Here is an 11,718-nt window from a genome sequence, read left to right as displayed (position 1 = left end):
CTTCCTTTCTTTCTTTCTTTCTTTCTTTCTTTCTTTCTTTCTTTCTTTCTTTCTTTCTTTCTTTCTTTCTTTCTTTCTTTCTTTCTTTCTTTCTTTCTTCCTTTCATAAGTCTCTATTTTAATTCATTTCAACTCAACTCAACTCAATTTAATTTAGTAAGCATTTATTAAGTATTTACTATTTGCAAAACAATGGGTACAAAGACAACATTTTAAAAAAGGTCTTTACCCTCAAGATAGGTAGGAGGATTGGTAGAAGAAGCTATAGAAATACAAATGATATACAAGATAAATGGAGGAGGAAGAGTGTGTTAACTATTTGAAGATGTCTCAGGGAAGGCTTTCTGTAGAAAGCAGTGCTTGATTGAATCTTTCTTCTGGTATCTCTTTCTTAACTTCTCCTTATGTTTTTCTCTTTCCTGCTTCCACTCCATGACTTCCATGTCCTGTACATCTTGCGGAGTTTTTCATTGACTATATGGAATGGAGATGAGCTGCTCATGTGTTCATAATACGGAGGAGTCTACTCGATGCAATAATTCCGAGTAGGAAGGGGAAGATTCCTCTTTAAGAGCCATTGACAGTTCCATGATCTTCCCAGAATTCTCATAGCTTAACCCTAATTGATCACAAGCTCCTACGAATTTCACCCTAGAAAATTCTTGTGTTAACAGAGCTGGGATATCACATCTATTATACTTTCCTTTTAAATTTAAAGGCAGATTAATGCAGATTGAAGCATACCATTCTTCATTTTCTCCATGAATTTTACTCTGGTATAAATGATATGTGTCTTCATTCACAACATGGGGAACGAGGCAATCTGCTTTGTATGATGACACATGTACAACCTATATCATATTAGCTACCATATTAGGGAGGGTGGGTGGGTAAGAGGAAAGATCGCAAAATGTCAGAAAATGATTATTAAAAAATGTATTGACATGTAATCTAGAAAAAATAGAAAAAAATTAACAAATAATTTTGAGGATGAAGAAAGTGAAAGGACTTTTGGATTTAAAGTCAAAGGATGGGATTCAAATCCTAGAACTCTGTCATTTTGCATTAGAGGGGCCTTGGATAAGTCCTTTTTGAGTCTCAGTTTCTTTATCATTTTATAGTACCTATAATGAGTGGGTTGATTTAGATGATATCTAAGGTCTCTTTCAACTGTAAATCTATAATCCTTAAATACATGGAACCCTGATTACCTTTGTTGCTTCAGGCTGGGACTCAAATCTGGCACCCAAGATGGTATTTCCACACAAGGACAGCCAAATCCTTCACTTGCATCCTTCAAGAGTTTCCTTGAACATTTTCTGATTGTGTTTCAGAGTCCATGGTGGCAGCAGCTCTCAGAACAGTTAAGTTTTCTATTTATCCTGAGGCCAGGAAAAAGCACAGATCACTGCAGTGTAAAATTACCAGTGCTTTTGACAGTGACCTGGAAGAACTATGGAATGAAGAAATTTAACCCTGGGAGTTGAGGTTCAGCCCCAGGCCCATCTTAACCAAGAAGTTCGGCTCAATTATACAGGTCACAGAAAGTTCTGCTAGTCTTGAAAACATTGAACTCATCAAAGTTGAGTTAGGTGGAGTTGGCACATTAGAGTGCCTTGATAAATGGGGAGACATTGACACTATATACTGTATTTTCTTGCTTGTTTTTTTTCCCAGGCTATTCCAATCCCAGGCCCAATTTTCAGAAAGTAGTATGTGACCCCAGCCTCTCCTCCCACTAATAATTTCTTTTTTTTCAAGGGCAGTAAAAGCTTTGGTAAAAGGAGTTAGAAATCTGTGAATAATAATAATTGTAGCTTACATTTATATAGGATTTACTATATGCCAGGTATTGTGTTAAGATCTTCACAATTATTGTCTCACTTGATCTTCAGAATCATACTGAAAGTTATGTGTTCTTACTATCTCTGCTTTGCAGATAAAAAAAACTGAGGCAAACAGGAGTTAAATGTCTTGCCCAGGGTTCGACAACTAGTGCCTGAGGTTGGATTTGAATTCAAGTCTTTCTAACTCCAGGCCTGGCACATTATTTATGGTATCATTTAGCTGTTCCTTTGACTCTACTTGTTGGAAAAAGAGGATTTCTTAGTATTTTTGTGTGTTTTAGAAGCCTTTGGCAATCTGCAACCTTTCCAAAATAATTTTTAATGAATAAAATAAAAAGTATAGGATCATCAAGTAATCCAATTACACTAGTATATAGTTATTAAAATATTTTTAGAAAAAGTCATGGACACTAGGTCTAAGAACCTCTGGCCTAAAGAAAAAGGAATTGATTTCTGGAGCTTATTTAAAAAATTGGACCTGCTCTTCCTAAGTCTTGAACTGGCTGATAGAACTTAGAATGCATAGTGAGGAGAAGAGAATGCTGAAAAGGGATGTGGCAGCTCTCAGGTGTTCAAAGGGCTGCCATGTTGAAGAGAGATTCAACCTGTTCTAGTTGGTCTCCAGTGGTAGAATCAGAAGCCATATGCTTGAAAGTTGAAAAGAGGCAAATTTAGATTTGATGGCAGGAAAAACTTCAGAAATGGATCAGGCTATCCTGAGAGGCATTAGATTCTTCTTCAATGGAGGCCTTAAAGTAGCAATTGGATGACATTTCACCAAATATGTTAGAGAGGACCAGTCAGTCAATCAACCATCATTTATTAAGTGGTTGATACATATAAGGCACTGGGCTAAGTGCTGGGTATACAAAAAAGAAAAATAATCCCTCTCAGGTCGAGGTTGGACTTGGTTGGCATTCCAGTTTTAAATTCAATGCTTCTGAAATTTCAAATGAATGTAGCTTCATCTCTGAATCCACAGGGTCATGATATTAGAAATGATTGCAACTTTTACCTGTCATTCTCATTCTTTTTATTTTAGCAGTAAAAATGCTGAAGATGTAAAGGGCTCATGTGAGACCACAACCAGATATAGTAAATACATAAAGCACTCATGTAAGTTCATAATCTCTCACTTAGAAAGAAACTCAACTTAGGGTTGTCACCAATGAATTCTATGTTCACCCTGGTAAAATATAATTTTTTTTCCACAGTCTTTCCCAAACTTATAATGCCACTTTATGGTTTAGGTGTGTGTGTGTGTGTGTGTGTGTGTGTGTGTGTGTGTGTGTGTGTGTGTGTGTGTGTGTAGACGTAGTGATTTATTGTTCTTTAATGCCATGAATTTCATCCACTTTGTGTTCTTCCAGCTGTGAGGCCCTGAGGGTGATCCTCTTTTATCTCTAAGACTCATCATGTTGCTTAGGCACTCCCCTTCTTTATAGATGGTCAAATCTCTATATTCTTGAACTCTTGATGCTACTTTTGGGACAATTCTCTATTTTGGTGTTGTCCTAGAAATTCCTCTTCTCTATTACAAGGCTAGATTCTGGGACCATGCTACATAGGACATTTCCTTCTTCCTCTAACTAGAGTCAAGAGTTCAGTAAAATTTTTCTTCACTCTGTCTCATTCCACAAATTCTACCTACAATATCTCTATCCAGTGTTTATCCAATCTCTGTTTGAAGACTTCCACTAATGGGAAACTCCCTAGCCCTTAATATAGAGCACATGATAAACAGTAATTGTTAGACACTTTTCCCTTAGGATAACAGAATTGTAGAAACTTAGAGCTGGGTAAGGATAGTAGAGATATTCTAGTCCAACCATCTCATTTTACAGATAAGGAAACTGAAGTATAAGGAGGTCGAGGTGGCTTGATAAAGTAACACAGTTGTTATATGTCAGTCAAGGCTTCAATCAAATTTCCCAATTCCCAGTTTAGATTTGTTCCCAATGAGCCAAAGATCAAAGCACTTGAAAACTATGCATTGTTCTTAGTTCACATTTATTCTTTCTTTCCACATGTTGGCCCTTTGAATACATGAAGACAGTTACCTCCTCTCACCTGAATTTTTCTCTTCTCCAGGCTAATATATTTCCAGTTTTTTCTTTTTTAACTAATATTTATATGGCATGGTCTCACAGTTCCTAAATATACCCTGGTCATCATCCTCTGGCTATAACTACTTGTCAGCGTTCTTCCTAATATATGGCATAGGGACCAGGCACAATACTTGAGATAAGAACTGAGTCTAGTAGAACTATAATCTTCTGGTTTTTGGATTCTCTGCCTCTCTTAATGCAGCCCTAGATCACCTTGACCTTTTTGGTTGGCATGTTTATTTATATTAAGATTGTAGTCCAGATTTCTCCCCTCAAATTGGCATCTAACCACCTTAGTATTCCCTATCTTCTATCTGTGAAAATTATTTTGAAATAAATTGTGGGGCTGTTATAGGACTATTAATTTTCCTCTTATAAGATTCAGATAATTCTTTTTACTTGTCTTTTTATATACCAGTTTGGTCATAGAACATTTTTTCTTTCCCTTCCAATTTTGTGTTTTTTGAATATTTGACAACATGCCATCTCTGCCCTCATCAAGCATAGGACCATGGATAGCTCCATGGACCACTTAGCTAGGAAGCTATCTTTTAAGTAGAGATCAATCCACTAATAATGATTCTTTTCATGAAATCATCCAACATCTTCTGAATGAACCTAATTTTTTGATCATCTCATCATCATTGCTCTATGTTTCCCACAAGTATAGAATGAAATACTCTGTCAAATGCTTTGGTGAAATCTAGATTAAAATGTTTGAAGAATTATCTTCATCTACCAGTCTAGTCATGTCCAGGCTATCAGTCTAATAATGCTGTTGAAAAAGGAAATAAGGTTAGTGTGGCATGGCCCATTATCTATAAATTCAAGCTTGACCACTAATTCCTTTTCTTGATATTCATCAACCATCTTATTTACAACCTGGCCCCTATTCACCTTTCCAGTCTTCTTCACTTTACTTCTTTTTACTCTCACAGACCACACTAGCTTGTTTGTGTTTCCTTCCATGTAATATTTAAACTGCCATTTAAATGCCTTTGCTCTATCTGGCCCCTAATCTTGGAAGGCCCTCTCTTTCCCCTCTGTCACTTTGACTGTCTGATTATCACCATGATTCAATTCAAAGACTATCTTTTTCAAGAATCTTTTCCTAGTCTCCCCAGCTAGAGTAGAGCTTTCTGCTCTTAGGCAACCCAGTATCTAATTTTTGTGAATCTTGTATATACCTATTGATGTTGGCTCCCAAATTAGAATGTGAGCTCCCTGAGGATAGAGACTTCCCCCCCCTTTCTTTGTATCCTCTGTGCTTTTCACAGCACCTGGAAGATAATTAACACTTAATAAATGCTTGTTGATCAATGTTGTTAGATATCTGAGTTAATTTTTTTGGCCAGTTGTTTGCAGTTCCCATTTAACTCCCTTTTATTTTGGAAATTGAGACATTGGCCCTTCTCCATTTCTGTGACAACACTCCTGTTCTCCACTGTCTTTTGAAGTTTACTGATAATGGCTCAGCAATCACATTTTTGAATTCTCCAAGTCTTTAGGATCTAGTTCATTTGGGCCAGGAGAATTACAATCATTGAAAACTTCAAGGTGGACAAATTTGGTCTCCTAAATTCTAGGATGCAAGACTGACTAAGCATGTTATTCCCCTCTTATCATAAACACTATTATAACATAGTCATTGTCTCACAAGGTTCTCACTAACTCTATTTCACTTGCTAATTCTTATTGGGCACAAATTGGATCCAGAATAACAATTCTTCCATCATCTCAAAAGATGAAAGGCAAATCAAGAATTTATCAACTGCTCTTTTTTAAGAGGGATGAGAATGGAAGAAAGAAAGAAATGAGAGGGAGAGAGAGAGAGAGAGAGAGAGAGAGAGAGGCAGACAGAGAGACAGAGAGACAGAGAGGCAGACAGAGAGACAGAGAGAGAGAGAGACAAAGAGAGGGAGAAAGAGAGAGAGAGATAGAGAGATAGAGAGAGAGAGAGAGAGAGAGAGAAAGAGAGGGAGAGAGAGAGAGAGAGAGAGAGAGAGAGAGAGAGAGAGAGAGAGAGAGAGAAAATCAGTAAATGTTTTAATAGTTGAAATTTCCCACTGATAGCACATTCTAACTCCCCAATGGTTCTGTAATTTGGGTCAAGACCAGGAAAGATGGCAACTACATTTTATTTTCATGTAGCATGGAGTTATATTTCTTTGACTTGCCCACTTGTGAAACTTAGAAAACTTATCCTTTGTAATCTCTGCTAGCAAACGTGGAATGTGTAATCTTCAAAGTCCCCAACATCAGCTCAGTGAAAACATACTATGCCAGTGATCCTATCCATGGTAGTCCCTCCTTTTTTTCCTTTCCTTTTTTCTCAAAGTTCTTGCTCTTATCTTAAGATTCTCTTAAAACACAGTGAAGTCATTTCAGAGTTTTAGAGCCACACAGATCCCAGCGGCTTCTAGGATCTGGAAGCGTGCTGCTTCTCTTCTCTCTTTTCTTGAGTTTCTTCTTCTAATACATGAAGAGCAGAGAGATACCCTCCATAGCTGGTTTAGGCTTTAAATGTTCACTAACTATAAAAGTTAATGTTGCTGATGCTGCACACCTAAAAGGAAGGGTTTATCAACTCTCCTATAAATATTTGAGTGCGGCACTCTTAATCCAATGTGTCAGATAAGAGGAAATCATGTTAACATATATTTATGATTTATCACTACTCTCATAGCTCTGGAGATTTCAGAAACTGAACCACCACATCTGTTTTGGTGGTTCCTAATACAGGGGAGTGGATAGAGTCATGTAAAATTCACATACCTCTCTTTTTGTGAGAGCAAACAAACTCAAATTCCCAAACCAACCCTCAGATAGTCGTCTTAGTATGTCTATATTTCCTGTGACCAGAGTGACTCAACTAGATGGTGTAACAGCATAACAATGAGAAAAGGCATCTAGGACCCACAGTACAGCAGAAGTCAGAATGCCCTAGCACTAATATGAAAATTTCAGTCACAGAAAGGCAGGATGAGTTTGCAAGACAGTCTGGGCAGCATGTGTTGAGAAAGGACAGGTTCATGGGATTTATATTAAGTTTTGGAAGGGACCATAGATATTGTCTAGACAATCTTCTCATTTTATTCTATTTTATTTTAAAATAAAAGCTATCATTTTGGAGATGAGAAAACTGAAATCTAGAAAGGTTGTGACCTACCTGAGGTCATATAGTTGTAGTCACAGTATTAGTAGTCATTGTCATCATAGTAGCAGTTATTGAAGTGGCAGTGGTTGTGGTAGTAGTAATGGTAGTGGTAGTGGCCATTGTCATTGTAGCAGCGGTTCTGGCAGTAGGTAGCTAGGTGGCACAGTGGATAGAGTACCTATCCTGGTGTCAGAAATACTCCTTTTCCTGAATTAAAATCTGGCTTGAGATACTTACTAACTGTATGACTCTGAGCAAGTCACTTAACCCTATTTGCCTCAGTCTTCTCATCTGTAAAGTGAGTATAAGGAAATGCAAACCACTGCAATATATTTGCAAAGAAAACCCCATATGGGATCATGAAGAGTAGGACATGACTGAAAGACAACTTAACAATAACAGCAGCACCAGCACCAGCACAAGAAGCAGTAGTAGTAGCAGCAGTAGCAGTAGCAATAGTATTATTATTATTATTATTATTATTATTATTATTATTAGTAGTAGTAGTAGTAGTAGTAGTAGTAGTAGTAGTAGCATCAGCTAGCATTTATATAGTGCTTTACAAATTTCAAAATATTTTATATATGCTATCTCATTTGATCCTCCCAATAATCCTAATAGGTCAGTGCCATTATTATCCCCATTTTTCAAATAAGAAAATTGAGGTAAGAGAGATGAAGTGACCTGCTCAGGGTCACACAACTAGTAAGTGCCTGATGTAGGATTTAGATGTGTGCCTTCTAGACAGGTGTTAAGGATTTAGGAGCTGGATTAAGTACCTAAAGGATCTACTATGGTTAGGAAATTATAGGGCTCCACTAATAACCCCATGATTTTCCCTAAATAATGACTGAGCTTTTCATGCCAACTTTCTACTGGTGTTGCTGTTTGAGAGTGTGACACGGAATACTGTAGTTTTTGAAGAAATGATAAGAATATCACTCAGAAAGTTTGGGAATGTTGTATGGTAGATAGGAGCAGTCTGAAGTATAAAACCAATGAGGAACTTAAGATAAGAACCAAAATAAAAGAGATCAGAGAAATGAAAGACAGAAAGAGAAGATGAGTGCATTATATGGTGAGAGTTAAGGATGGAAGATAGTTATCTGGTCAACAGAATTTAAGGAAGACCTCCAGGACTTTGGGTCAGTCCCATTAATGAGAAGCTATGGACAAGTGTTGGACAGGATGAATGAACCTGTATGAGTTGTGGTCTGCATTGCTGGAAGGAATATCCAGATCAGTGAGATCACGAGTCCATTTGAATACTTGAGTATTGAGTAAGGTTTCACAATTGACTATCTCAAGTAAATAAAATACACCCCCCCAAACCAAAACAAATATGCACAAAATCCTGCCAAAGTGTAAAGAAACATATAACAAAGATTTCCTAAAATCTATAAAAAATGAAGGTGGGCAGGAAGAGGCAGTGATTTAAAATAAACCTGAGAATGAGGATCTGGGAACTGCCTGACTGCAATATCACAGTGAATAGGAGATATGAGTTATAATCTGGGAATATTTACTAACCATCTAGCTCTGGCCTCAAAGATGATGAACTAGTAGTATCAGGGTAGATGAGGATTATCTTGGTTAATCTTCCTAATTCAAGTTCAGGCAGCAGGGAGTACCCTCTGGGTCTTCCTGAGTGCCTTTGGTCCTTCATTTTCTAGCAACCGTTTCCATTGTGTCTTTGTATACAAGGAACTGCAGAGATTTTCCATTTTTTGAAATGGATTGTGTTTTGTAGAACCTCCGAACATGGTAGAGTTTCTTCATTATATACTTTTTCCAAAGGAAGCATCCATCCATTCAGTCTAAAGGACTGACATCAGGATGGTCTGCCATCTGCCCAATATCCTTGGAGATTAAAGCATGCAGACTAGTAGTTGTGATGATGCTGATGAGACAGTTAACACACAATACTGACAGAGGGCCTAAAGTAAATGATCTAGGTATTTAATTCCTTCCAAGAAAAAAATGAAGGAAGGAAAGAAGAAAGGGAAGGAGGAAAGGAAGAAGAAAGGGAGGAAGGGAGACAAGAAAGAAGGAGGGGAGGAAGAAAGAAAAGAAAGAAGGAAGGAAGGAAAAGAGGGAAGAGGAAGAAAGGAAGGGAAAGAAGGAGGAATGAAAAAGAATGGAGGTAGGAGGGAAGGAAAGAAGGAAGGAAGGAAAGAATGAAGGAAAGAAGGACAGAATGTTCCTGATGGACTCTCACTAAAGCCATGGGGTGAAAATGCTTCAGCCCTGCTCTTTGATGATGTTGGGTTTTGGGTGAAATGGATTTCTAAGTCTAAAAGCTCCCACTCAGGTCTTGGCCCAGTCAGTGATGTTTTTTTATTGGCATTTGTGTTTGTTTTGAAAAGGCTGGAACAATTGTCAGGAACTAAAAGCTTTTATTCTCTAATTAAAAAAAAAGCACGCATGAATGTGTGTTTATGTTTTAGTTGTTCTATGAACAACTATGAAACGGGAAGTTTCTTAGTGAATTATAACTTATCTAGACCAGTGGTCTACAAATGGCCTTGGAATTTTAGGGTTTCCATAGCATTGGTTTCTTTGAAAGACAATGTAGTCATAGCAATTATCTAGGTGAGAGTATTTGAGAAACTGAATTTAGGTGGTTGCTGTGTGAATAGACAAAAAGGATGAGATCTGAGAGGTGGAAATGATAAAATTTAGCAACTGATTTGATATAGGGAGTGAATGAGAATGAAGAGTCGAGAATAACCCCAAGCCCATGAACCTACTACTTTGGAAGAATAGTGCACTCCTTGACAAAAATAGGGAAGTTTGGGATAGTGATGAGTTTGGGGGAAAACATCATGAGTTCTGTTGAGTTTGAGATGTTTCCCAGGGAGTCAGTTTGAAATGTCCAATAAGCAGTAGTTGACATGGAACAGGGGTCAGGAGAGAGGCTCAGACTGGATATATAAATCTGAGAATCCTCAGCCTAGGAATGATAAACCCATGAGAGCAGATGAGGTCATATAGAGAGAATAGAAATGAGAAGACAAGAGGACCCATCACCTAGCTTCAGGGAATACTTCACAGGTAGGGTACCATATGGATGATAAGGATATAGTGATATGAGGGGACTACATTGAGGGGAATTACTTCTAGGAGTGGAAGGTGGTCATCTCACTGTCTTCCATACTTCTCAGGTTTCATCAGGAGTATTGTTCTCTGTTCTGGACACTATTAATGAGAGAGAAGTCGGGCCAGTGAAGGGCCTTGAGTTCATGTAATATGAAGATTGGTTGAAGGAAATGGGAATGGTTAACCTGGAGCAGAAAAGACTCAGGGGACATAGGAGAGCTGCGTTCAAGTAATTGAAGTGCTGTCATGTGGAGGAAGGACCAGTCTTGCTTTTTTTTGCTCTCTGAAAGGATCAGAAGCAATGTTTAGAAGCAGCAAAGAAACCAGATTAGGTATCAGAAAGAAAACAACTTTGGAACAATTAGAGATATCCATTAGTGGATGACTCCTTTGAAAAGTGGTGGGCTCTCCTCCTTGGAGGTCTTTAAGCAGAGGTATTGGGGATGTCATAGGGGAGATTCCTTTCACATACAGATTAGATTAGGTGACTGCTAAATTCCCTCCCAACTTTCAAATTCTGTGAAAAGAGACTGAGGAGTGGTCATACAGGTGGGAAGAGAATCACGAGATAGTGTCGAAAACACCCGGAGAAGGAAAAAGAGTTAATAATGGCAAATGAAGCAGGGAGGTCAAGAAGGAAAGAGACTGAGAAAACGACCATCTGATCTGTCAATTAGGGGATCCTTGGTAACTTGCCTTGGTTGGTAACTAGCTTCATCTATCTTAAAATCTGGTGTTTACTCTTTAAACTTTCTTAGAAAACGCTTTTGCTATATGCATATGCTTTTGTTTAATTAATCTTAGTGGAGTCAAAGGACCTAATTTTAAATCTTATCTCTGACTTAATGCCTCTATGTCTTTGGGAAAAGGATTTGACCTTCTTGGGTCTAAGTTTTTATAAAATGAAGGGCATGGACTAGATGGCCTCTGAGGTCCCTTTGAGTTCTAGATATATGATTACCTCTTCCTTCATCCAAAATGTTTTTGATCCCCCAAGTACAAGTTCCCCCCCACCAACTCATATTTATTTTGCATTTATTCTATTTACACTCATGTCTGTAAATCCTGTCACCCTGATAGAATGTAAGCTTCTTGGGACTGGACATTCTTTCATTTTTGTTTCTGGATCATCAGCACCTGGTATAATTCCTTATCCGTGATGTTTAATAAATGCTTCTTGAATGAGATGACATGTTGCCTCTTTCCAAAGTGCTGAAGCTCTTTTAAATTCTAACTGGCCATTGTTAGGGCTCTAGGATGAGACAACTGGAAGATCCAGGTGGAGGATTGCATGTAGCATCACCATGGCCTAGACACTCAGTTGGGTTTTGCCTTCTGCTCTCATCTTGCTCCCCTCCCCCTTTGAAAATGTTTTCCTTTGGGGAGAAGGACATCTATAGAAATCTTTCTGTACCCTGGAAAGCATATCCAACAAGGGATATGTCTCCTTTCTCCCCTAGCCATGGAGGCCCATGGCCGTCACCCAGGCAGCAATGCCGCACCTGGA

Source organism: Gracilinanus agilis, chromosome 4, assembly GCF_016433145.1.
Source record: "Gracilinanus agilis isolate LMUSP501 chromosome 4, AgileGrace, whole genome shotgun sequence".
NCBI lineage: Eukaryota > Metazoa > Chordata > Mammalia > Didelphimorphia > Didelphidae > Gracilinanus > Gracilinanus agilis.
This window is presented reverse-complemented; position numbering follows the sequence as displayed.